Source organism: Pinus tabuliformis, chromosome 2_2, assembly GCF_031772625.1.
Source record: "Pinus tabuliformis cultivar Carrire ecotype Pingquan chromosome 2_2, CPIR1, whole genome shotgun sequence".
Taxonomy (NCBI): Eukaryota; Viridiplantae; Streptophyta; class Pinopsida; order Pinales; family Pinaceae; genus Pinus; species Pinus tabuliformis.
In genome coordinates, this window is record NC_142300.1 from 798,683,317 (window position 1) to 798,710,621 (window position 27,305).

A 27,305-nucleotide genomic window follows, 5' to 3' on the forward strand; every position below is an offset into this window, starting at 1 on the left:
CCAGTATAGGAGAAACTTGGCGTTTTTCAATTTTAAGGAGTCTGAAAAAACTTAAGAAAAATCCATGGTTGTCATTTTTTGTAAATTTGTGTCCCCCAAGCCCGAAAAAGTATAAAATAATACTTGGGAGAATCGCTTGATAACTATGACCAAGGAGTACTTTTCATAATTAGTGTCCCTGATCCAAAAAAGTAAAAAAGCGATCAATGACACGTCGTTTTATAACCAATATCGAATTTGTAATGACAAAAATCTGGCAATCTTTTCATGTTTTTACGGTCAGAAAAGGGCTGTAAGTGGATCATCTTTTTAATTCCGTTTTAACAAGGTTAAAAAGAAAAACTCAGCAATATTTTCATATTTTAGAAGTCAAGGAAGAGCTTAAAGATGACTCTAATGTTTTTTTGTCAAAAATGACCAATTTTGCCTGAAAACTCCGTTATCCTGCACAAAAACTCAAACATTACTCATACCTGTTTAAAAAAAATAAAAATGCTTCAAAAATTACCTCTTTAAAGTAAAAAATAAACAAATTGAAAATTCATTTATTCAAAAAAGCTTATAGAAAGGGTTTTTGTAAATTCATTTTTACCATTTGACTTCAGAGTGAGAAAAGAGAGCTTTTGGTAAGAAACTTCCTGTGAAGATTGCGGAAAATCCGTCCGTTGGAATCAAACACCATCACCTCCAGGTAATCAACATCATCTTACTCTCGCATTTCATCCATTTGAAATTTCTTTTTAGGGTTTTTTTTTTTTTTGAGAAATATTTAGGTTAAAAACCCGCGCACAGGGGTCTGCAGGCGCAGTATAGGAAACTTGTGGACCCCGACTTTTTCGTAAAAGGAAAAAAATCAGCGGCCCGCACCTGCTGTTAAGGCAGACTGTGGACCTACGCACTATCTCTAACATAGAGGGTGCGGTCCCTGTAGAATAGGTTTTCAAACTTAAATTTTTCAAATTCCGCCCCAAAAATTTGAATTTAAATGTTTTAATCCACCTTTTTATTGAATGTAGGGTATACATCATGCTTGACTGGCGGGAATGAGAGCACGAGGATGTGGACCTCGCCGTGATTAATCATCAACCTTCGATTGATGCATTGAAGGCGTGCAGTTTATTCAAATTCTAGGCCATACCTGGCATGAGGGCCCAAGTGGACTTTTTGCAGTGGCTGGTAGACAGGTGGAATGTACAGGACCAGTGTTTCTTTATTGGTAGCCACCAACTGGAAATGGAGCCAGAAGACATTTACTTTTTGACTGGTTTGCCTAAGAGAGGTGAACATTTGACTCTATTCGTGGCTAGGCCAGGTGGCCAGTCTGTCAATAGCCTCTGGCTAGAGTTTTGTAACGACCAAATTAGAGACAAAGGGATTGATATCAAAACCATCTCCCATCGTGAACTCAAAGTGATTGCATTTATTGTTACCAGGCTCTGCGGAAGCACAACACTACATGTGGCCACTATATCCCAAATGCGAATGGTAGTAGACTGCTTTCAGGGCACCATCTTCAACTGGTGTGAAGCTGTGTTGGCTAATGTAAAAGGCCAACTGACTAGAGCAAAGAAAAAACAACTGAAAAACTTTGGATATGGTTTCTTAGTTGTGAGCTTTGGTCTAGAGAGGGTCCCAATGTTGGTCCCACAACATCTTTCTGTTGGAGTTGGACTTCCCCAAGAGCGACTTCCCCGAGAGCCCAAACTGATGCATTTGGTTGCAGTTATGGCCTGTCATCCTGAGGAGGGATCAAAAGTTGTTCAATTTCCTCCGGAGTATTTTCATTGGTTGGAGAACCAAGTTTTTTCTATTCAGGATTTTTCTTATGTTGGGATGGATTATCGTGGTGACCCAGACATGGCTCTTCCACGAGGAGAGTAATGGGATGACTCAGGTAAAATTATTTTCAACATTTTCGAATTTAATTTTTTTTGTTTTTAAATCGTCCCAAAATTGATAGTAAAAAGTTTTAAATGCAGATGTATGTCCACGGCAACCAGCCACTCTCCGGCCCTATGAGAGGAAACAGCCAGCTGCAACAACACCAGCCCCACGGGACGAATCTACAGAGACCCTGGCCGAATTGGAAAGTCATCTAGAGCGTTTGACATCAGACATTCCAGAGACCAACATAGTTGACATTCCTCTTAGGCTATAACGTTATGTGATTAGGGTCCCAGGACCTTTCAGGAGATTCCTTTGTAGGGTGGCCCATACAGTGGTTTCTTGTCGTAATCATCACCAGTAATAGGGTGATCACCTGTTGTAGAATCATATGACATTTTTTCTTTTTTGTACTATCATTTTTCCCAATCATAAGGTGTTTTTCAGCCTATGATTGAAAACAATGTATATTTGACACACTTCTATGCTATGCTATATTTCTATTACAGGCTATCTTGTAAAACATGTTATGGAATGTTTTTAAATTTACTTGCTTGATTATTGCAAATGTCTACTTAACATTCAAGAAGAAATCACATCTGCTGATGTATTTAAGTATCTTGGAATGTGCTGATATTCAATATAGTCAAATTCACGTTCCAAGAGACAAGCTCTCAAAAATAATCTCAATAACACTGGATTTCTAATGGCATACTCTATTAAGCTTCAATACAACGAGTTCAGAATCTAACCTCACAATCTCTAACCACACAATCAAACTCTGAATCCCAAATGAGATGGATTCAGATAATAACTCAATCACTGCACTATACTTTGCAATGTTGTTCATTGTTTGACCGAGGCTTACCCCATGCATAGATACCAACTCATCAGAGGGTGAATAGATAACCCAAGTTGTGGAATAAATGTTCCATGTATTACGAAAAACACCATCAGAAAAACCAATGTATGTTTGGAGAGACGTCGACATCTGCAATATCCAGAGTAAAATCAAGATAAGCAGGAATAATGACGAAAAAACTCTCTAAAATAAGCACACTTTTTAATCTAAAACACACCAGCTAGAAAGAAAACTAACCTAACTAAAATCTCCACACCCATATTTAAGCATAATATCTCTTCAGATGAAGACCATTTCTGGGCTTACCTAAAGAGACCCCGTCAAAGTCTACCAATTGATAGGCCCCTTTTGCCAGCTTTCGCTTAACAACATAAGGACCATGCCACATGGATACGAATTTTCCAACGCTTAATTTATCATTTGCTTGATCGTACAGTAAGAATAGGTCTCCTTCCGAAAAATTACGAGGTGTAACATTTCGATCATTCTGAGCTTTAATACATTTGGCATCAGCTTCAATTGCTAGTGTAGCATCACATCGATTCTCATATAGCTAAGCCAAGTACAACAAACGCTTTTCCTCTTCGGAAGTGGTTGGAAGTAGTTCTATGGCCATTTGTAATGACGGGATTTCGCATTCAATGGGTAACACAGCTTCCAAACCGTAAACTAGTTGGAAAGAAGTGAAACTGGTTGATGTTTTTACTGAGGTTTGATAAGCCCAAAGTGCTGAAAATAGCATGTTATGCCAATTCGAGCTATGAATCCCAATGATTCGTCAGATCATGATGACTAGAACTTTGTTGATGGCTTCAACCAGACCATTAGCCCGTGGATAATATGGAGTTGAATTATCGTGACGCAGGCCAAGTTGGTCTGTTAGTTCAGTCATCATAATATTTCGAAAATGGCACCCATGATCAGTAATAATCACTTGTGGAACACTGAACCTAGAAATTATATGATTGAAAACGAAAATCACAGCAGTTTTACCGTCTGCGTCAAATGTAAGCATCACCTTGGCCCACTTGGTAAAATAATCTACCGCAAGGATGATATATGCATGCCCCCCGGTCGAGTGAGGGTTACATGTAATAAAATCGATACCCCATTTCGTGAAAGGATCTATGGAAATTATAGGGTGGAAAGGAGCAGGTGGAGCGCACATCTTTCGATCAAAAATTTGGTAGTTGTGGCATTTTCGGACCGCGTTAATACAATCTTTAAACAAAGACGGCCATAAATAGCCAGCACGTAATATCTTTTGGGTTGTGGCAAACCCAGACATATGACCGCCACACGCTCCAAAGTGACAGTCATTTAGAACCCTTTCAGCTTCCTCATGAATTAAACAACGTCGGAAAACAGAGTCCGCCCCACGACGATAAAGTGTATCTCCAATAATTTTGAATTATTGGGATTGGAATCGTATTTTTCGATGCTCTGATCTTGAAATTTCAGGCCGAAAGGTTTGGGTTTGGAGATAAACTATGATATCTCCATACCAGGGATCTAAAGTGCTCATTAGAAACAAGGATTCGTCCGCAATGGGCTCTTCTGCCACAGTTTCAGTATCAGCACGCGGGAAGTCACACATCAACTTCACAAAAATTAAAAATTTCTTTGACTTAGATTTTTCAAATTCCAATTCAAACTCCTGCAGGATCACAATCCATTTGGAGTACTTGCCCCCTAGCAAATGTTTGGTCAAAATATAGATCATAGGGTTGCAATCAGAAATTACAGTGGTTTTGCATAGTAAAATGTAATAACGAAAACGTTGGACAGCTTGAACAGCTACCAGAGCCAATTTCTCCACATGTGAATATTTTAGCTCAGTGGGATTCAAAGTGCGACTAAGGTAATATATCACATGTTCACTACCGAATTCATCTTCCTGAACTAGTACCATTCCGATGGTGGAATGAGAGGCTACGAGATATAAGAATTAGTCTTGGTTGTAGTTGGGAGGATGCAATAATGGTGCATGGGTCAATGCGTGTTTTAGTGCATCAAAAGATTTGGCAGCTATCTCATCCCAAAAGAATGGAGTATTCTGTTTCAACAACTAGGTAAAACCCTTTGTGATCTCGGCGTAGTTAGGAATGAATTGATGTAAAAAGTTTTCTTTCCCTTGCAATCTTTCGAGTTGGCTAAGACTTGAAGGAGGAGGCAATTTGAAATGGCTTCAACCTTCGAGGGATCGACACGAATTCCAGCTTTCGAAACAACAAACCCCAGTAACTGACCCGTTTCTATACGGAAAACAACTTTTGTGGATTCAACCTAATTCGATAATGCCTACACCTCATAAATATTGCTCATAGATGGATGAGATGATCATCTCGATGTAATGAATGAACAGGTAAATCATCGACATAGGGTTGCACAATGTGCTTGATGTCATGAAAAGTGTAAGACATGGCCCTTTTAAAAGTTGCACCGGCATTCTTAAGCCCAAAAGGTAATTTGCAATAAGGAAATGTCCCCCACGAAAAAATGAAAGTCGTTTTTCGTTTATCAGCAGGTAGAATATTTATTTGATTGTATCCGGAAAAACCATCCATGAAGGGGAATATTTCACTGCCGACACAATCATCAATGATTTGATCAACATAGGGAGTTGGGTAATTGTCTTTTGGACAGGCTCTATTAATATCCCTATAATCGATACGTATTATTATTGTTCCTTGCTTTTTGTTGACAGGAACAATATTCGATACCCAATCCGTTAACGGAATTGGATAAATGAAACCTCCTTTAAGTAATTTTTCAACTTCTTCTTTAATTACAGCAGATTTTCATGGGTGGATCTGATGCAAACATTGCCGAACGGGTTTAGCATCTAGGTAAGTTTTGATTTCATGGACAACAATTGCTGGCTCAATTCTTGGAATTTCCTCATACGACCAGGCAAACACGTTGCAGAATTCTTGAAATAGGGCCTTATATGTTTGAATTTCATCTTCCATACAAGAGGCACCTATATAAATGTTTTCAACAATTCCAGGCTTAACCGAAATGTCAATAGGAATAGTTCGATAAATATTTTCCAAATTTAACTCAGAATCAGGATTTTTCATTGGATTACGAGGTTCCTTGACATAATCAGTCGTAAAAATAGATGAAAAATCATTTTCAAAGTGATCAATCTCAGGTAAAAATGAAGATCTATGATGAAGATCTTCCCATGGTAAATCATCAACACACAAGATTTCACGAATTTGCTCATCAGTGTGAACAAGTTCGGAAAACGTTGTTGAATCTGAGTTTGATGTTGAAAGTGATTCTTAATGGACTACATTCATTAAGTCAATTTTGGTTGAAGAAGGATCGGAAAACGACTATACAGCCTCATACGCAATTTCATATGGACTCAAAGGCATAGCATTACCGAATGAATCTATCTCAGATTCGGAAGGTACGATCCAAGGATCATCATAAACAATAGTGTCTGATGAAATCATATGAATGGTTGTAGTGGAAGGCAATACGTTTGGAGGAGGAAAGGAAAAATTTCCTAGTAAACCAGAATCTTTAACTAGTCCTAGATTCGGAAGGTACGATCCAAGGATCATCATTGTTACACAGTAATTTATCACTGCCTTCCTGTCAGTCACCCTGCTGTGCCCAGAATTCACAAATCACTAAGTGTTTGATCCCTGAACTGGCTTAAAAACCCATTTTTTCAAAGTTTTGTTCATCAGCGCGTTTGTTCCTAAAATAACTGCGATGACAGGCGCTTCCCAGTATATTCTATGCGCTGCCATCGCGGAAGAACATCACTTTTCCGCGATGGTCCACAGCGCGCCTTTCCCGTGTTCTTCCGCGCTGACATGGCTTCTTCAGTTATTGATATGCGCTGACAGCGCGGCAGTTTCCCTATAATCCGCGCTGATCCAGTTTGGGCGAATTTGTTCAAACAACCAGCCTTCCAGATCACTCCAGGCTTGGTTGTTAGCTTTGTGAATGTCGACTCCCTTCTATCACATGTCTGTTCGACCCTTTCCAACAACTCCCCTTGAAGATAAGCTCATCCTTCCACCTTTTTAGGAGACTCCTTCTCCTATATAAACTCTCACCATTACCATGAGCAGCTAGTGGGAGATAGTTAGACTTAGCTTGGAATAGCTTGGATTGTACAGAGCTTGTAGTGCTCAGATTGCTGCTATAGGTTTGGTGTGCTAGGTGTGGAAGTGATTGATTTCTTGGGGAAGGTTGTTTGTGACATTTGTGTGAGAGAGAGAGAGTTATTTGTCTTGGGAGAACCATCCTCAAAGGTGAATGCTTGAGATACATGCTGACTGATCCCTCTTGAGAAGGTTACCGACGTCAGAACATTTGGTTGTACTCTTCTCTATTTTGATTAATAATAGATGACTGCTATTATTGTTCCATTCTCGTTTGTCTATGCAATGGGTAAATGTGAATTATGTCTTTTCTGACTGACATATGGTTACTTTTACTAGATTTCACGCTTGCGTTTGCTTTCTCTTCGTGTGTGCAGGTGTCCGTTCGCGGGGATCGCGGAGGATTGTGACCAGCTGAAGCGAAGGAGCGAAGGCAACATCTCTTCGCCAAACGACAGCACAGGAATCCAAGTAGGTGCTCTTTACTTCTTGTTTAATTGTAACTAGGAACATGCGTGGCAGCATTGTGTGATTGTTGCTAGACCCGAGCTGGGCTAGTAGGGATCGCCTCTATCCGTAGAGGGGATTTACCTCTCCAACAATTTGGCGACTCCGCTGGGGATGAGCCTGATTGTCTCTTGAGTCCACTTTTGTGTTTGGTTTTGATTGACCTCTTTCCGAGTTTTTGGGATTGTCTTTGTTGCTTATGAACTTCCTCGGTGTTTCTGGGAAGCCTTTTTATTGTTGAAAAGCTCCTGCCTTTGGTTCTGGAAGTTTTTATTTTGGCTTTCCTTGTTTTTTGCTCTCAGCACGTTTTATTTCGGAACAGTCGCGCTGACATCGCGACCCTGTTCTTTGTTTTTCTCTTCATCGCGCCTGTACGTCTAACAGTCGCGCTGACCTCGATTTCAAGGGCAGCGCGCTTTATTCGTGTTCTTCCGCGCTGACATCGCGCCCCCGCTTCTTTGTGGTTTCCGTCATCGCGTCTGTGCATTTAATTTCCGCGCTGACCTCGTTTTTCCGAGACAGCGCGCCTTCTCCCTGTCCTTCCGTGCTGACGTTGCAAAGTTGTTGAAGGCCTCCCCCTGTCAGTGCCAAGTTGCTGAAGGCTACCCGCGCTGAGCCTGAAAAACTCATTTTTGACCAAATTGGCCTCCTGAACTTCTTGCTGTGACTTTCCCTTCTTCTCTCCACCTGTCTAATGACTTGTTTTTCACTGTCTGAACTTTGAACTGTTTGATTACGAAGCTTAGCTTTATAGGGTTTCGTTTTTGCTCAGTTTTGGTTTGCGAATACCTTCCCTTCTTTTGATTTCGCTGCTTGGTTCGTGTCTCCATCATCACTTTTGCAATTGCTGGATTGTGTTGAGTCTCTAATCGACTGGTCGTGACTCTAGTCCGTCGGGTGTTTGCTCTTCTCTATTTATCTCGCACTCTGAGCCCTAGGACATCTAGTGGCCGTGTGTGTGTCAAGCCTACCGTTAGGATCTCTGTTTTCTTGATTGACCAGCTCGTTCTAGACTTGTTTTCGCATTAGTTCAGCGATTGTTAGAGTGTTTTGGATTGTGTTTCCGAGTGGTCTTTTTCGCTTCCTCCTTGCTTGCGATCCTTGCTTGTTTTGCAGAGCTTAGATCACATAGCTCGTGCATTGCTTTATTTCTTTTGATTTCGAAACTTTGGTTGAGTGTTTCGGGAACTTTGTGTGCTCTCATTAAGTAGTTTACTTGGTGTTCAGGTTCCTCCAAATTCCTTTAGATGCTTTATGTCGTTGAAAAGAAATCGAATTGGTAGCTTGCTTTAAAAATTCGAAAAGGAAAAGAACATTTCGTTGGCTTGCATTTTCAAAAGAAAAGTTTCCTTTCCTCGCTTTAGTTGCATTTAGCTACTTGTTTGTTTGTTTCGTTTGGTTCAAAATTCTTTGCTCTCTCATAGCTAGAATTCATCGAACGAAACGAAATTCTTTTGCATATAGATTGCATCTAAGTAATTGTGAGCGAACATACGATAGAGCTTGAAATCGAAACTTAATCTCAAGATCAACTGTAAAATGAACCAAATGAATCTAAAAACGCATTGGAACTAAACGCAAATATTTAGAGGTCTAGGTTAGAGACGTGTTCCGGCGTTTTAAAACATAGTCACTGTTGTTTCACATTAGGTTGGGTGATTCCTCCTTCTGTGACTCGATAGTGGTCTAATACGGACTGCGCTCCCATGTACCATCGAGTATATAGGGAGACCCCACTAGGCTTTCATCCTTTATCCATAGGAAGCTGAGTCGGCCGCCCTATGATTCGCAATGCAGTGAACACAGCATTCACGAAGATTGACCACCCGTACCCTAAAAAGTATTCTGTGGTTTTGCGAAAAGTTTGGCACACCCTCTACCTAGAGTTCCAGAGCAGTCGCTTTTGATCCTTTTCGGACTCCCTAAACGAAAAGGTGCCTGTGAGCGTCTTGTCACTTCGTGCTCATTAAACATTCGAAGGAGAATGGAGTCATATTTTGTCCTTTTCTCGACTCCTGAAATATGAAAAGGTCAAGTTTGGTTCTTGCGTCTTAAAATTAATTTGGCCACGATAACATTACCCTTTCTAGATCTTGTGTGCGATAGTTTTGAGTAGGGTTTTATCGGTAGTTTCCTTTAGGAGTTCTAAGGGGTCTGGTCATCCTGGCTGACCCATCAACCCCTGGTCTAAGTGATCAAGGTTCTCCATCCTCTGTTGCTCCCGAGGTACCAGTTGTAGGCGGTACTCTCCCCATTGTTCCGAGTATCCATCCTATCAACGTACGTGCCCCAGGCAACCCAGATTACCTAGAGGATTGGAATCCCGTCTGGGAGGAGGATTGGGATACCCCCCGTACCCCTCTAAATATGTCATCTCCAATGGAGGGGACAGCTTCCAGTACAGGTGAGACACCCGCGGTCACAGACATCGAGACACCCGCGGTCACAGACATCGAGACCCCGATCCCGTCTTCCTCTCCCGTCCCTCCACGATATCAATCGCTGAGCGATAGGTATAATGCTAGAACAACTTCTACCACTATATGGGATCCTAGTCTCGCTGCCTCTATCAGCCCTTTTGTTTAGCAGCCCCTTTTTCCACCCCTCACGACAGAACTCAACCCGCCCGTCACCTCAGTTCCCACTCAACCTACTGTTTGTATAGCACGTTCGACTCCGGTCATCAGTGCTGTACCGGTTTCCTCGTCTGTAATCCCTCAAGCTGGTTCTTTTGTTGGAGGAATTCCAAGATCAGGACCGTATGATGCTTATGGGGAACCTATAACGTACTTGGATTACGAAGGTCCCGTCTTCTATTATGATGAAAATGGTTAGTTTCTTGAGGAAATCTCAAGTCTCCCTCATCGCCCTTTTCAAGAAAACGAGGAATCTTTGAATGTCATGTATAACGACACTACTATGTACTTTGGAAACCGAGATCCTCCCCGGCAGCTCATAGGACCATCCAATCAAGGCCCGTCATTCCACGTGCAAAACCCCCAGGGGCAACCACTGTATGGCCCGCCCGACCCAGGACAATCTGGGCACCCACAAGGTCAACCTTACCAGGAACAACCTATGGGCATTAGAGGTCCGCCATATCCATATCAGAATCAACCTATTGGGCAACCAGAGCAACCGTCTTTTCAACAAGACCAACTTGGTTTCCAGCAAGGGTACCCCTCTGGACAAACTGGCTCAGTTTACAATCCTTCAAATCAACCAGCCGTCCAACAAGGGTATCCCCTTGGGCAGGGTGGACAACCCTATGTTCATCAGGGCCGACCTGCCCCTCAAATCACAAATCCTTCTGGGCGAAGGGGGCAACCTGCGATATAGCAAGGCCAAACCTCTGCTCAGCCCATATACCAAGGAGGGCAGCCTGCCGTACCGCAAGCCCAGCCCTCTTCCCAACCCGGTTACGGTGGGGGACAAACGGGCCAACCATCTATATAGCCAAATCAACCCGGTGTCTACCCTCATCGTCAACCTGGACAAGCTGGCCAACCTCGACGTCAACCAGCTATCCAACCAATTCGACCACCCGTTCCGCGAAGACAACCCTTGGTGGCACATGGACAACCTGGCATCCAGCAAGGCTATCCTGCTAACCAACCAGGTCCATCTCGAATCCGACCAAGTCAACCTTCGGGACGTATGGCCCAACCTCAGCCGGTTCAAGGACACTACTCTGGGCCTCAGACTCAAACAGGTTATCAACCCTCATACCAAATGCAGCCTGCTTACCAGGCTTCGTATGGGACCCAGCAGTCGCATGGCTACCAGCAACCCCAGGGGAAAAATCAGTATGCTCCTTACCAAAATTATCAGCAACCACAGGTCACTCCCTATCAAAATTATCAATATGGTCAACCTGGCGGGCAAGCTGCTAATTCATGGGGAGCTGGGGGGCAAACACAGGGACAGTCGTCCGCACATGGACAAAACTCTTACGGACAAACCCCCTATGCGCCAGGTCCTTTTGGACCAGGTCCATCGGGACAAAATTCCTACGCGCCAGGTCCTTTCGGGCCCGGCCCGTCTGGACAAAGTTCGTGGGGACAACCCCAATCTGGGTGGAACCCTAATACCACCTCGAACCCTCAGCCACAGATGTCCTTCAACCCGCAGCTACCATTTTTGGCTACGTTGGAACTACCCGATGTGTCCAAGTTAACAAATGATCCTATTTTGCATGACTCATATTGGCCACCGGTTCCGACCAAGATACCAGGTGACTGTCCAAAGTTCGACGGCAAAGCCGGAGAGGATCCTCAGGCCCATGTAATGACTTATCACCTGTGGTGTTCATCTAACTCATGGCTTGATGATTCTATCCGCCTTCGCCTCTTCCAGAGGACTCTCACTGGCTCGGCTGCAAAATGGTACATTGAACTTAACCGGGGCATGTTTTCAGACTTTAACTCGTTGGCTATGGCCTTTTTGACTCACTTTCAGTTACCCATTCGGTACGAGACTGGGACCAATTTGCTCACGTCTCTGAAACAGGATACGGAAACGCACATCTCCGATCATATACATGAATGGAGAAGGCGCCGTCGTTTGATTAAATTTTGGATTCCCGATCAACTCCTGACCGACTGGTTTACCACGTCCTTTGTCCCTAAAATTGCCAAAGATATTGCAATGGGGGCGTGTGTAACTGAGGAGCAAGCAATCGCGCGAGCTCAATACCTCGACTTAGTGTATTCTCAGTCAGGTACTTTGTATGACTATTTGCCAGATGCCCCGAGGCCCGGACAAACCAAAGCTCCACCAAAACCTTCCGTTGATGGGGTTATTGGCTCCGTGAATTCATCAAGTAAGAAATCGACCGCGAACTCTGGGAAGCAGAAACAAAACGCCTCTAACGAGAATGCTTCTCAAAGCCAATCCATTCCTGGGAATACCTCCGAGGTAAATGCCGTTCAGTCCACCGCGGCAGACAAATCCTCAAAAGGCAAAAAGAAAGGAAAGGCCAAAGAAAAATCCGGACAACCTAAGCAAAACCCTCCTAAACCTCCCTCCGAGGAAGGAGCCAAGCGGAAGCCTAAGTATCCTTGTCTCATTTGTGAGGAGGATCACTACACCAAAGATTGCCCCAGGCGGTCCGAGGTTAGTCAGCTTTTGAAAGGTGCTTCAGGGTCCCCTGTCGTGCTTAAAGAGCCTTTCCCATCCCAGCAGACGCATCAGGTGGCAGACCCTTCTCAATCCTCTTCCTCGTTCGGTTCTCAAGTGTTCATGGCTGGAACCATTCCCATCCATGTCACGACTCGAGCGAAAGATTATCCATCTTCAGCCGGGAAGGAGCCGGAGGTCCCCTCCAGCGCTCCCACGTCCAGTTCTGGCCCTCTTCACATTGAACGGCCCAGCACCGAGACGATCCCCCGACCCCCTCCCAAAGGTGTACTCAGGAAGTCATCTTATAACCCCAATGCTCGTGCCGCTCAGCATTATAGCATTGTCGAGGACTTAGCTCAGGCTCCGTCTGTTATATCCGCGTTAGAAGTCCTCCAGAGCTGCCCCTCCCAGAGGAAGTCCCTGCTATCAGCGATAGGTGGCATAGACCCGGCAGATTCGGATTTAATTTCTTTTGACCTCGAAGGTTTCACGCAGAGATTGCCTCATCAGGTGGCTTTCCTTATACAAGTTCTCATCAAAGGCAAGACGATTCACCGTACTGTCATTGATGAAGGAGCCTCAACCTGCATTATGTCGGTTGCTTGTTGGAAGGCTATTGGTTCGCCCGCTCTGAGCCAGTCTCCCACCACCCTAGAGGCTTTCGATGGAAGAGAATCTCGTCCACATGGTATCCTCCTGCGTTTACCTATCTCTTTAGAAGGGAAAATGGTAGAAGTCGAGGTTGAAGTCGTTGACGCTAATCTCACTTACAACCTCCTCCTAGGACGAAGCTGGACTTATGCCATGCAAGCCGTGGCTTCCTCCTTATTCTGTGTCGTTCGTTTCCCCCATCAAGGGAAAATCGTCACAGTGGACCAGCTGTCCTTTTTTGCTTCCTCTTCTGAAGGGAATGTACCATTCGTGGAGCATACCTCCAAATCACTAGTGAGTGTGGGTGCCGGATTATTTAAAGATCCCTCCTTAATGGGAGTCTTTCCCCTCCCACCTCCAAATCTCGCCTCCGTTAACATGATCACAGCACGTTCTGATCCATGGGTTCTCCCTCCCGTGAATCAGGAAGACTCCTGGGGCGAGATGATGCCGTTGAGCCCCGCTGAGCTCAACTACATCGAGATAGTTGCTGCATCGGCTTCAACCTCTGAACCTGCTCTTCCAAGCAGCATTCCCGGTTCACCTGACCCCTTCCCTTGGTTGGGAGAGAAGGCCACTTCGGACCCCCTGAAGGAATCATTTCCCTCCGACGAGGCTATCATCGAGACTATGTCTCCCGAAGAGCTCCCTTGGTCAGATCACCACCATCGCTCTTCGTTTCTCCCTCCTCATTCGGAAATGGCCACGTGTCTCAGACGGTTTGCTTCATGTCTCCCATATATCCCTCTCCAAACGCCTATTCAGTTATATCAAGTGTCTTCGGAAGGAAACATGGGTAACATTACGCAGACTCTGGCTATCGACATCTCTGTCAAAACAGGGGTTGTCGAAAATATTTACATTGGAGTCACATGCACTCCTGAGGAAATTCAACTTTATACAGATCTATTTCGTGAATTTTGTGATGTTTTCGCATGGTCTTACGAGGAAATGCCCGTCATTGACCCCAGTATCGTGGAGCACGAAATCCCTACCTATCCCGGCGCTAAGCCTGTTCATCAGCGTTTACGCCCAGTGCACCCTCGAAAGGCTGCAGCCATCAAGGCCGAAGTTGAAAAACTCCTTAGAGCTGGTTTCATTTATCCCATTCCCCTCACGGAGTGGGTATCTAATATAGTTCCTGTCAATAAAAAACAGGGCACTATTCGGGTTTGTGTTGACTATCGTGATATCAATCGCGCCTGTCCAAAAGATAATTTTCCTACGCCTTTTATTGATCAGCTTATCGACGATTGCGCAGGAAGCGAAATTTATTCGTTCATTGACGGCTTCTCTGGCTACAACCAGATCAACATAGCCCCTGCAGACCAGCACAAAACTGCTTTCATTTGTCCTTGGGGCACCTTCGCTTACAAGAAGCTACCTTTCGGTCTCAAAAATGCCGGCGCCACCTTCCAGCGTGCGATGTCGTATGCTTTTCATGATATCCGACACATCGTACAGCCTTACCTGGATGACCTACCCGCTCATTCAGCTAAACGCCAAGACCATCCATCTCATTTACGCGAAATCTTTCTTCGCTATCGACACTATCGTATTCGACTCAATCCGCACAAGTGTGTCTTTTGCGTGGAATCCGGCCGACTATTCGGGTTTATCGTCTCCCGGGAGGGCATCCGCCTGGATCCCCTTAAGGTCGAGGCCATTTTGAATCTTCCTCCCCCTGCCACTCTACAGCAGTTACAAAGCTTGCAGGGAAAAGCTAATTTTCTTAGACGATTCATCCCAAATTATGCCGAGGTGGCCAAGGGTTTCACACGATTACTAAAGCGAGACACGCTCTTTCGTTGGGACGCTATCGCTCAGCAATCTTTTGAGCGTCTTAAAGATCTTCTGGTCTCAGCTCCGCTCCTAAGACCTTCGAATTACCACCGTGACTACACCCTTTATCTGGCTGCTGCCGATACCACCATCGGCATGGTTTTGGTGCAAGACGACGACGATGGCACTGAGCACGTTGTATACTATCTTAGCCGCAACCTCCTGGATACGGAGACTCGCTATGCATATGTCGAGAAGTTGGCATTGGTCGCTGTCTGTGCCGTCCAACGTTTCCGTCATTACATCCTGTTGCGCACAACAACCGTGATCTCTGACTGCAACCCCATGACCTATATTCTGTCACGTCAGTTGCTGGGGGGCAAATACTCGAAGTGGATCGTAATCCTCCAAGAGTTCGACTTGGAATTCACTGCTTCCAACTCTAAGAAATCACTGGTCTTTGCTGAACTGCTCTGTTCCTTACCATCTCAGTCTGCACCATCTCATTCAGAGGAGCAGATTCCGGATGAAACGCTATTTCTCATCAGCACTCTCGACCCATGGTACGGGGACATCATCGTATACTTACAAACGTCTTCGTTTCGTCCCAATACATCGAAAGATGCTCGACGACGAATCCGTCACCAAGCCCAACCGTATCGCATTTTGGGCGACACCCTGTACCGCCTCGGCGTCGATTCTATTCTTCGCCGATGCTTAACCCTCGAGGAAGCTGAGCGAGTCTTGAATGACTGCCACTCCGGCGCTTGTGGCGGTCATATGTCCGGATACGCTGCCGCTCAAAAGATCCTCTGCGCTGGTTATTTCTGGCCTTCTATATTCAAGGATTGCATCCTTGTTGTACGCACATGCCATGAGTGCCAGGTTTACCACCGGAAGATGCGTGCACATGTTGCACCACTGCACCCTGTCATAACCGTAGGTCCATTTGCAAAATGGGGCATTGATTATACGTCCTGTAACCCTCGTTCGGCCGGGGGGCATGGGTACATTATCGTTGCCGTGGATTATTTCACCAAATGGGTCGAAGCGATGCCTACATTAAACGAGGATGGTCACACAGCGGCGCAGTTTTTATTCAATCATATCATCACTCGCTTCGGAGTCCCTCAGGCTATTGTTACAGATCACGGAAAGCATTTCCGAAATCATATGATGACAGAATTAACGACCCAGCTAGGCTTGCGTCAAGATAGTTCGTCACCGTACTATCCTCAATCTAACGGTCAAGTCGAAGCCGTGAACAAAGTTTTGATCACCATGCTTCAACGCACCGTCAATACACACAAGTCAAACTGGCATCTAATGCTTTTCCCGGCCTTGTGGGCCTACCGGACTTCTGTGAAGGATGCCACCGGTTTCACCCCGTTTCAACTGGTCTATGGACTAGAGGCTACCCTTCCCGTCGAATGTGAGATTCCTTCATTAAAATTAGCTGTCGAGTTGCTTCCCAACACCACTCCGGTGGAGGAACGGCTTCTTTACCTAGAACGGTTAGACGAGACTCGTCGTTTGGCTTCTATGGCTATCGAAGCACAGAAGAAGAGAGTCAAAGCTCACTTTGATCAGAATATTCATCCTCGTTCCTTTGTTGAGGGAGACTTAGTACTGCTCTACGATCAAGCTAAGGATAAGCTGGGGGCAGGAAAACTCGAATCCATGTGGTTAGGTCCCTACATCGTGAAGCGTGTTTTACAAAAGGGCGCATATGAGTTGATTGACTATGAAGGAAATCCTCTTGACAAGCCCCGTAATGGGCTGTATCTGAAGAAATACTATGCATAGCTGCTCACATTCACTTTGTATATACGTGTGCTTTTTGAGTTTTTAGTGCATAAGTTTCTTTTTGCTTTGGTGTGAAGGCGTGTTTTGCCCCTTATTATGCTTTGTCTTTCCTGCGCAGATGTCTCGTACCCCTTATGTTGGTTTCGCTGATGGTGCCTGCCGTAGCACTTGTAATTTGTCTTCGGCAGCGTGGGTGATCTACGATCCTCACGGAGAGTTGTTAGACCTTCAGGGTGTCTGCCTAGGTCGTACCACTAACAACGTTGCCGAGTACAGCGCTGTAATCGAATTACTTGCCGAAGCAGTTGACCTCGGCATCCGAGAGCTAGTGGTGAACTTGGACTCCCAGCTGGTTGTCCATCAACTCAACGGACGATATTCCGTCAGAGACTAGCGCATATTAAGGCTGTACCTACGTGTAAGATTGTTAGAATGGAATTTTGATTACATTACTTATCAGCACATTCCGAGACGATTAAATACGTTGACTGATGCATTGGCAAATTGTGTATTAGATAGACATTTGCGTAACAGATAAACATCATACAAGAAAGGATAGATAGCATAGTAAGACCATAAGCATGTGTAAATAAATCATTTCAAGCATAGTTTGCATATGTGTGCTTTTAAGCTTGCATTAAAAATATAAAATACATGGGTCAAGTGTCGTGCAAATTCATACATAAGATCACAAATTGTACTGAATAAACGCATAACATAAAGAACACATCATCACATGTAACAATGACCCATCCAAAAATCGGTATGTATATATATATATATCGTGTGGCGCACTGAGGCGCTCAAAAATAGAAGTGCATGTCCAAAAGTCTCAATACATCTATGTCTCAAAATAGCAGTGGAAATAAAACCTAGACGACTAGTCAGCTGGGTGATGCTCTCTGTAGTACACAGCTGCTCGTGCCACCCGCCTCAGAAGGCGGTGCACCCTGGGTTCCACCCCCACTGTGTTAATCTGATGCTCTACGGGGACCTCCTCGACCCCATGGTAGTCAGGCACCCCCTCCAGCAACCCCTCAAGGTTGCGAGCCACAGTCTCCGACGTGTTAACCCCTGGAGGGGCTAAGGCCAAAGCTCCGGCTCCCTGGCCCTCTCTCCGTGCCGTGACAGCTAGCCCAATCGGTCTAGTAGGCCCCACATCTGCATGACAAGACATTTATTAGGACATGTACATAAAAAATTAAAAAAACATTGCAAAACTCAAAAGTCACAAGTGTCATACCTGCATCGTCCCACTGTTCACCTGGAGGCAGTACCAAATCAGGGTCATTGCGGAAATCCATCCCCGCATATGGCCAATCCTGCACGAAGATCTCCTGCTGGTCCAGCCAGTCTCGGAAGAATGCTCCCCAGCTATGTGGACGGCCGCCACCCCCACGTGGCATGATACGAGCCCATCGTGAGGCTCTCGTCTCTCGAGGATCCTGGGGGGCATCCACAGCCATCGACTGCAGCCGCATGGCTGGCACTCGCTCCAGAATGAGCGGGACCAGAATCGATCCGTAGCCGAACTGCTTCGTCTCCCCGCGACGGCAGTTACTCAATTGCCTCTTCATGTTGTTGCACACTGTCGTGCACCAATCGAACACTGTAGGCTCGAGGCATTCAAGAGCTAGTAGGAGATGGGTCTTCGAAGCCTCATGGTTCGCCATGCTACCCGCTGCCCGGGTCACCATGAACAGGATGGTGCGTAACACTATGTCTCTCACTGAGGGGATCGAACACTTCCCACTCCGCGTTTTCACTGCCCCCGGGCAAACCTGAGCCATCAGGTCATCCAAGGTACCGCCGCTAGGTCGCTGCCCCTCCAAGATGGGCCTCGCACCTCGGCGCGACAACCCAGTCAAGAAAAAGATATCCATGTGGTCAAACTCGATATCGTGACCACGGATGGTGAACTTCTGGTCCACTGGGTTCCATGCTCTAACCAGCAGCTCCAGAAGATCATGCTGATCCCTCAAGCGCGGCGTGAGGAAGAATTTCATGAAGCCACAAGCCCGCATGGCGTTGCAGCAATTTACATCCCCCCAAGTAGCTATATCCTCCACATCGTGAACTCTCTCTTGCCATTGGAAAGCCATGATGTCCTGCACAAACCATAAAAACAAGTTAGAAGTGCTGGCATGAAAAAATTTACGTTCATTTTCAAAAACAAAAATTTTTCCGCGCCAGTGCGGCTGTTTTAAAAACAGCCGCGCTGACCATGGCAGCCCTTTGTAAAAATTCGAGGTCAGCGCGGAAGAACACGGCTTTTCCGCGCTGATCCGAAGTTGGTCACGTTTTTTCTTTTTCGGTCAGCGCGACCCCGTGGGCGATATCCGCGCTGACCGAGGGCGCACCCATGCACCAAAAAATTGCCCAATTGGGCCAATTCGACCGTTAAAAAACTACTAAAATGAACCAAAATGCAGGGCAAAGGAACGAGAACCTACCTGGAAGAAGCGGATCAGAAAATGGTCTCCGTACGAGCTGGAAATCGCTCCGTCAACTTTTTGGCTCCTCCACGTCCTTCACGTTCCAAAATAGTAAAATGGTAAAAATGACTTATTACTCCCTCCTATTTATAGTAAAAACTCCTAAATTGCCGTATTTTTGGGTTTTTACCATTTTTAACCATAATTCTAGCCCTGATTTTGTTAAAAGCATGTTTTAATGTGTTTTTTACGCATATCGAATGGATTTATGCGGGTAGTGCCCTTGTGCAGGTACAGGTACAGCAGCTTGGTCATGCCGGTCCACCGTTCGTGTGATCCCCAAAAGTGTCATCTCTAAGCTCTTTTCCGACGTTAAACAAGAGAAGATAGCCGAGCTTCCTTTCAGCTCGTTAAAAGGAATGAAAGGCAGTCGTTTTAAGCTCTTTTTCCGACCGTTGAACCAAAAAGATTGTCGGGCATTTGTCGTTTCGCGCTCGATATCGGCTCTAAAACAACGTGTTTTCGACCGCTTTTTTACTTTTTCAGGTCAAAGACACTATTCACGAAAAGTACTCCTCGGTTGTAATGACCGGGCGGTTCTTTCGAGCATAGTTTTATACTTTTTCGGGCTCGAGAGACACAGCTGTATGAAAAAGGACCCCCCTGGAGTCTCCTTTTCCGCATTCTTTTCAGACTCTCGAAACAAGAAAAGAAGCCGAGTTTTTCCTTTGTCAGGCTCGTTAAACACTCAATGACATCGGATATTGTCGACATGACACGCATCAATCATATGTTATCCCCGTCAAGCTTGTCATCCAAAAATAACCGGGTACCTGCCTGCAAAGGTGGGGAAAATGGAACTATGATTACAGTCGTCTCGGCAGTACGTCACTCTTGAACATGGCACTCCGCTGTTTCGCATCCGGGTGGGGTCATCTCATTTCATTTTCACTAACCTCCATGGGTTTGGGATATCCTGTTTTGACCTCTCATCTGTTCATTGCCGTCACCATCTTACCCGCTGCTCATTTGATGTCAAGTACTGCCAAACCCGTTACAGTGCCGTTATGTGTTCAAGAGAAGTTGTCCTCTGCCACAATGCAACCTCGTTCGCTATCTCATCACAAACTATTATGCCTCTGTCTCGTGTCGATGATGTGGGAATCATCATAGCCCACCTTCGATCAAAGTCCTCTCTCGTCGACTCCAACTCATTATCCGAGAAAGTGGCTTAGAGACTCCTTCCAGGTGCCTTAGAGCCTGCATGCCTCAATGGCAGGTTCTTCGTGTTCGACGCAAGGTTTTACATCATTGACCTTCGATCGAATGATTCCGTGGGTGTTCGACACCAACTCGTTGATTCACACGCCACGGATTGTACCTATAGTACCTTGAGGGCCATTGTCATTATTGGTGGCTCGCGTCTGTTAACAGTTTTCATCATTGACTGGTAATCAGACGATGTTCATGCATGTTCGACTTCAACCCATGTATTCACATGCTTGGACTTGTACTCTGTTCGGGTCGAGATGGAGCGCAAGACCCTGGATCCTTGCTCATTATGGTCCAGGCTGCGATTTTGTGGATAATCATTACATGACTCATTGATGGATGGCTGCGCCCATACCTGAGTCTTCATGGATGGCTGCGACCATACCTTATCAGTTTTTGGTCTCTTTGACTGGGTGGCTGCGTCCATACCACAGACCATTTTCGCATGTCTTTTGGATGGCTGCGCCCATGCCTAGACTGCATGTACTTGATTGTCAGAGATTTTCGGTACTTCTTGGTGGTGTTCCAGTTCGGCGTGTGTTGTAAAGCATTTCACCCCTCCCACTCTCTCGGTCTTCATGCTTTAGGGGGCATCTGTTACACAGTAATTTATCACTGCCTTCCTGTCAGTCACCCTGCTGTGCCCAGAATTCACAAATCACTAAGTGTTTGATCCTTGAACTGGCTTAAAAACCCATTTTTTCAAAGTTTTGTTCATCAGCGCGTCTGTTCCTAAAATAACCGCGATGACAGGCGCTTCCCAGTATATTCTGTGTGCTGCCATCGCGGAAGAACATCACTTTTCCGCGATGGTCCACAGCGCGCCTTTCCAGTGTTCTTCCGCGCTGACATGGCTTCTTCAGTTATTGATATGCGCTGACAGCGCGGCAGTTTCCCTATAATCCGCGCTGATCCAGTTTGGGCGAATTTGTTCAAACAACCAGCCTTCCAGATCACTCCAGGCTTGGTTGTTAGCTTTGTGAATGTCGACTCCCTTCTATGGCATGTCTGTTCGACCCTTTCCAACAACTCCCCTTGAAGATAAGCTCATCCTTCCACCTTTTTAGGAGACTCCTTCTCCTATATAAACTCTCACCATTACCATGAGCAGCTAGTGGGAGATAGTTAGACTTAGCTTGGAATAGCTTGGATTGTACAGAGCTTGTAGTGCTCAGATTGCTGCTATAGGTTTGGTGTGCTAGGTGTGGAAGTGATTGATTGCTTGGGGAAGGTTGTTTGTGACATTTGTGTGAGAGAGAGAGAGTTATTTGTCTTGGGAGAACCATCCTCAAAGGTGAATGCTTGAGATACATGCTGACTGATCCCTCTTGAGAAGGTTACCGACGTCAGAACATTTGGTTGTACTCTTCTCTATTCTGATTAATAATAGATGACTGCTATTATTGTTCCATTCTCGTTTGTCTATGCAATGGGTAAATGTGAATTATGTCTTTTCTGACTGACATATGGTTACTTTTACTAGATTTCACGCTTGCGTTTGCTTTCTCTTCGTGTGTGCAGGTGTCCGTTCGCGGGGATCGCGGAGGATTGTGACCAGCTGAAGCAAAGGAGTGAAGGAAACATCTCTTCGCCAAACGACAGCGCAGGAATCCAAGTAGGTGCTCTTTACTTCTTGTTTAATTGTAACTAGGAACATGCGTGGCAGCATTGTGTGATTGTTGCTAGACCCGTGCTAGGCTAGTAGGGATCGCCTCTATCCGTAGAGGGGATTTACCTCTCCAACAATCATAAACAATAGTGTCTGATGAAATCATATGAATGGTTGTAGTGGAAGGAAATACGTTTGGAGGAGGAAAGGAAAATTTTCCTAGTAAACCAGAATCTTTAACTAGTCCTACTCCAACATCCTTATAAGGGATAGTTGTTTTGCCAACATGTTGGATACTTTCAGAAGAGGCTGGATCGGATGAAAAGTAAGTTAGCTGGTCTATAGTTACGATCTTTCCATTGTGAGGAAACTTTATAAGTCGAAGGACCGATGAAACAACAGCAGTCATAGCGTAAGACCAACTACGACCCAAGAGAAGGTTGTAATCTAGAGGGGCATCAACCACCTCCACATCTAGATTAACAGTTTTACCTTCAACCCCTATAGGTAAATCCTGTAGAATGCCAAAAGGATGGAACCCACAGCCATCAAAGGCCTTTAGAATCGTCGGGGATTGATTAAGCGCAGGAGAACCAAGCGATCTCCAACACTGGATTGACATAATAAATGTTGAGGCTCCCACATCAATCACAGTCCTATATCAAGGTCCATTTTTTACTAACACTGGGATCTGGAAAGCCATTTGATGAGGTAAGAGAGGTGTACTATTTTATAGATCGAAAATGATAAGGTTCGAGTCCTGAATATCAACAGCTCCTATAACCGACAATAGCAATTTACGTTGTGCTGGACATGATTACAACACCTCCAAACCCAACATTGTTGAAGGTGAAATAGCCAAATCTTCAACAATGTTATAGTTCTGAGCAGCTCTCACATGTGGATTGAAAGCTGAATTTCGAAGTATACCCTTAGCGGGGGGTTTGATTACTAACTCTAGGTTAGGTTTCTCGATCTGTAGCGGATCGGAACCAGGAGTTGAAGTTGATGGGTTCGAATTAGAAGATTCTGCTTCCTTACCAACAGGACTTTTACTTCCATAATCTTGCGATTGTGTCGCAATGCTAACATGGAACATCATCATTATGGGTTCTTCTGAGGCATTTGAGGAAGAACCTATCATCTTACTGTCTTGACTAGGAAAATGATCCTTCAAAACAACAAGAGTTTGAGAACCTTTGACGATTTTCACAACCTCAGCGTGATGAGCGCAGTCTCTTTTAAAATTCTCTTTGTTACAAATGAGACAAGGATAACGAGGTTTACATTTCTCATCAGTAGATTCCTTTTTTTCCTGGTTTTTCATTCGAATTTTTATCTGTTTTATTTTTCTTCTTCCCTTTCTTTTTACTTTCGGATTTTGATTTGGCTGTAGATGACTCTACAACATGAATATCAGCAGAAATTTCCATGGATGAATCTCCTATCGGGGAATCTAGTAAAGTTATGATAGGATAAGAATTCTTGGAAGATTTCTTCTTACTTTTAGTATTAACTGTACCAATCATACCATCAGCGGCATGAGACCCTGAAGGAGCTGCAGTTATTTGATTTTGTTTAGGAAAGTCCAGGATTTTCTCGTGTAACGTACCTGACTACGTATAAACTAGGTCAAGGTACTGAGCTTGAGAAATTAATTGCTCTTCAGTAACAACTCCTGCCTTAGCTACATCCTCAGTGATTTTCGGTAATAAAGATTTGAAAAAACATTCTGCTAAGATATGATCCGGAATAAAAACTTTCACTAAACTCCGTCAACATCTCCATTCATGAATGTGATCTGAAATATAAGTGGGCATTCACTGTTTTAATGAAGTTAATAGTTCCGTGCCATTATCATATCTGACTGGCAACTAAAAATGAGTTAAAAACGAAGTAGCTAACTGACTAAAATTATAAAAAGTGGCTCGCGGTAACTCAATATACCACTTGGCCGCAAGACCAATTAGAGTGCATTGAAAAAGCCATAAATGAATTGAATCATCTGAAATGGAGTTAGATGCACACCAGAGGTGATAAGTCATCACATGGTTCGACGGATCCTCTCCTGATTTACCTTCAAACTTAAGAATATCACTAGGCAACTTATTCGGCATTTGCGACCAAAACGGAAGATAATTAATTGGATTGTTCGTAAGGCGTGAAAAATCAGGCAAGTCCAAAGTTGCAATGAATGGTAACTAACGATTAGGGTCTCTGGAACCCTGGGTCATGAGACCAGCCCCACGAGGAGGATATCCAGGATAACTAGGAATTGGAATTGTATTTGGGATATTATAGCCTCCTAGAAAACCAGGATTAACCGGACCATACTAGGGTTGTTGAGGTTGTTGATAAGTATATCCAGGGTAAGGTTGATACTGATAGACTGGGTTCTGCATAGCAGGACCGAATTGGTACTGTCCCTGGTGCGGTTGATAAGTAAATTGAGGTTGACTCATGACAACTGTACTTGAACCAGGTTGTCCTACAAGCATTTGAACCGAAGTCTGAATTGTGGGTCTAGACTGAGGTAAAGATGCTTGAGGAATTGATACAGGAACAGTAGAAACCAGAGTTGTTGATACTACAGAAGTAGGTGAGGTTGATGGAACAGATGTTGCAGTAGTTGCAGCAGTCGTTTGAGGCAAAGTTCGAGGCGAACTAGGCCTAGGCTGAGAAACTACAGAAGGTGCAGAAGTTTAAATAGTAGGCTGGACAAGTTGCTGGGTTGAACCAGAAACTAAAGGTTTTCCAAATTGAGATGACAACTGCACATTCGGTTGCAAGATCTGTTGGGATTGTGATGGATCCCACACTAAGTTCATTCCGGGGTACAGACCCATAGAATGTTGAGCATATTGAGGACCATAACCGGGTTGAGGGTAGGGTTGATAATTCAAGTTACATTTCCAGTTCCTTGGACAAATGATTGACCGGAAGGTGGTTGGAAACCTTGAGTTGGGTACTAACCTTGAGGTTGATAACCTTGAGGCATGTACTGATACTGGTGTTGACCTTGAGGTACATATTGATACTGGGGTTGACCTTGAGGTACATACTGAGTCTGGGGTTGACCTTGAGGAATGTATTGTCTCGTAGGTATGTACTTTCCTTGAGGTTTCCCCCTAAGGAGTAATTGGGTACCTTGAGGCTTCCCCCCAGGTGATAATTGAGGACCTTGAGGCTGCCCCCCAGGCAGTAACTTGCCACTTTGAGGTTGTGGATTTCGAATGGTACCTGTCATCATAAGAATATCTTCTACACTCAACGGCTTAGTTCCGTTATTACCAGTTAATAACCCTTGTTCAATAGGCTGAGGAGATGCTCCCGAAAAAGTACCAGTAAGTGACTGATACCCAGAGGGAATAGATGGACCGCCATATAAAAAGGTTTCTGGAGATTGAGAAAACATGGACAACTACCTTGACATATGCAAAGAAGGATAATAACCCCTAGGTGTTGGATGAAAAGGAATGCGAGGTGGTGAAAAAATTAGTCCCGAGTTTTCCAAAAAATTGGTCAATGAAAGATACCAAGCATCCCTCCTAGGTGGACTGTAAAAGATCGATTCACTGTCCCAAGTTCTATAGCTGGTTGATTTTCAGGGATAGGTATACCTTCTTCCGGAGTAACAAGTTCTTCAATAGTAATAAGTCAGAAGGAAGATTTTGGATAATGACTCTTTCTACCCTGGGTGAACCAGGACCATTGGAAGTTGGAGAGGCAAATCTTGATATTGGAGTAGTAGCAGGTTCAGTTTCAGGTTCAGATATTTCAGGATCCTCGGCTAATTCACCAGTAGAATAAAAACTACCAGTAACTTCGAAAAAAGAAACAAGTTCTAAAATATACTCTGGTGCTTGCACTTGATAATCATGATGTACAACTAAAGAAGGCTCTCCTTCTTCAGGTGACCTAATTTTACTGTCACTAGGAGTTACAAGGGCTCGTAGCCCTTCAATCTGGCTCGGTGAAAACTTAGGAGGTTGGTCCCGAAGTCTAAAGGACTTCCTCGGTAATTCAGCCACGATTAAATATTTTAACTACTTCACACGCATACAAAGAAAAATCTCAAAATCCACATAAAGTCTCTAAAGAACCAAACAATTTTGAATCACACGCCTAAAGAATCTAGGAGGTCAAAACACACACAAACAGTAACTTTCTGTACCAAAAACACTAGTTGGTGATGAAATCCAACGTCGCAGAATTCAATACAAAAATGGCGGTTGGAAAAGTTATCCCGACAACTTTCTTAATGAATAGACTGGCACAAGTTTCTCCACTAAAACGTCTCGAGTGAAGAGAACCCCCCAGAAAATCCGAGTGAGTCTAGCCGACGTCTGCTCCAGGTACAGTGGGATCTTCCCTCCACTGTCACCTTAGGAAAGAATCCTATAGAATATGGTCACTATGGTTACCAACGGAAGCAAATATACCTGGGGGAACAGTCTATGATCCGATACACACGCAAGGGCAGAGTAGCAAGCTCAATCCCCTTGAAGGCTCCTTGACATAATCCAAGGTTTACCAACAAGTGACCCTAGGCTCCTCGATAATGGTTAATCCGAGGTTTACCATTTTTAATACGTGTATATCTTGTATCGTTCCCAATGAGGAAGGATTGATTACCCCACTGGTTTGGACACGATCTCGTGCTTGACTCCTTTAAGAGGAGCTTCCCAGAGCATAGATGTAACAATTGGAATTTATCTCCTACCACAAGATACAACTACTTGTTTGTTTTACTATTTTGGAGAGTTAATTACTCCCTACTCCAAGATACTAGCCTAAGCTATGTTGGTGATAAAGAGACCTAGAAAATAAAAAAATTGCTAGATAGATTTTATTTTAAGCGTTATTTTTATTGGTTTTTTTTTAAGTCAAAAGGTGCGGAGATGAAACTTTATGGTGTGAAGACTAGAATCCAAAACACTAAAAATGCACTTAAGATGATAAACAATCATTTTTCTTCAATGAATTTCTAGTTAAAGAAAGAGTTGAAAATGCAAATTCTTGTAAAAACAAATCTTTCCTTAACAGACAAATAAAAAGAAGAACTTTTTTGTCTTTTTCAATACACTAAAAAACGAGACAACTAGTTATGCTCACAAAAAATTCCTTTTCTTTTCAAACACGCAGATACTGCAAAAACAAACTTTTTCCAAAAGAGTTTTTTTTTTTTATAAACACTCAAGACTATTGAAAAATCTAATCTTGAGATCTATAAATTCTAAAAAGCT